Here is a 1762-nt window from a genome sequence, read left to right on the forward strand (position 1 = left end):
CCAAGACTAGTTCTTATCTCTTTGGGTTATGATTTTTTTTGCTTTATTATCTTCACATAGTAAACACACAGTATTATACTGACAAATAAATTTTATTCAAAAGATAGAATCATGAAACCACATTAATAACCCAAAGCTAATAAGCACTGCTTATGTCATGGGGTTTGGTAAGGATTCCATATAAACTGAAAGGCCCTCTCTGTGTAAGATAATGTGACAATTTTGCTAGCATTGTGTCAGCACAGTGCGGGCTCTTGATTGTTCTTGCTGACTTTCCGAAGAGCCACGGGGCGGAGGGGATGAGGCTTGAAGGGGAAGTGCGTGGAGCTTACTTGGGCAGGTGGCCAAAATGGCGGCTTGGCCGCTGCAGCAGCAAAGACACCAGGCAACAGTGCATCTAGGATATTTGGGGATAAGATTTAATTGTCTCAAGTCTATTGTCTTGAACCCTGGGTCTATTTCTCTTTTGTCTGCAGCCTGTCATCCAAAAAGTGTCATGTTCTGAAAAATGTATTCATTACATTTAGCCCCTGCCTTCCACTCCTGAAAGTAGATCTGTGTCATCCAGGTTTCCGACTCTCCCCGCTCATCTCCTGGAAGTCCCCTGGGCAAGACAGTTTTAAGTGCCGTGTGTGAGATCATGACAGCAAAGGTGACCTTGTCTGCAAATTGCACATGCCCTTCCTTGCCACAGAGATGGGATTCCAAAACAGACCCAGTAAAAGCCAGTTGAGGAGTTTCACAGAGTCACAGCAGGGTGTTCAGCTTTATACATAGTTGCGGGATGACTCACTACCAAATGCTTCCTAAAAGAGACTCCTTAAGTTACGGTAACATTTTAGAATGGTATTTATAGTGCCAATAGAAAATAGGAGGGGCAAGTTATTTGGAGCATTGCCTTTTTCTGCACACTGTCCTCCCTGCCAGCTATTTCTCTTTTTCGGTTTTCACATCTTCTTTGTCCCCTGCCTGAAGGCAAAGCCTGCAAGAGATAGCCATCTGATGCCCAAGGGGCTCTGCATCCGACCCCTGTATTGGCAATAAACAACCTTTCAAGTGTTCCTGTTATATGCCCCTCTGTCCCACATCTCCACCCAAGCCCCTCTAGTTAGACCCTCCAATCTGCTGTGCTCCTTCCAACAGTTCTGTTCTCTGTTTATTAACAATTCAGATGTACTGTCTTGAAATGAGTGGAAATGCCAGAGGTTATTTGTTCTGGTTTCCTTCCACTGTGTATGCTTCGTTTCCGTGGCTGTCTGTTGGTTACCTAGGATATGGCCAGGGGAGGCAAAGGATTGGCTGGGGGCTTGGATGGATTCCCTGGGAGGCTGTGGAGCAGGCTTAGTGGTCAGTAGGATGCCCTAGTGAGTGCCTGATTAACCACTCAGTGACCCCTTCTGGGCTGGGCTCACGGCGTCCTCTCTAGGACTGCAGGAGTTCTACAGCCATACCCCTGTTTTAGCTCTTCTTCACTGGTTGTATGAATTTATCTGTCCGCCATTAGGCTATGGGATCCCCTAAAACAATGATTATATATTATTCTGAGTTGTGCCTGGCACAGTTCAAAGCACACAAAAGGTGCTTACTATATGAAGGCCAGATTCATACCTAAATAAGCACTTACACTCTGTTTTTTTTGTGTGTGTGTCTGTGTGTGTGTGTGTCTGTGTGTGTGCGTGTGTTTAGTTTGAAATAATTTTGGCTTTTAACATTCCAACAATGATTTTGATGGAAAATACACCTCATATTTATTCATTACCAA

This window comes from Saimiri boliviensis, chromosome 14, assembly GCF_048565385.1.
Source record: "Saimiri boliviensis isolate mSaiBol1 chromosome 14, mSaiBol1.pri, whole genome shotgun sequence".
Lineage (NCBI taxonomy): Eukaryota > Metazoa > Chordata > Mammalia > Primates > Cebidae > Saimiri > Saimiri boliviensis.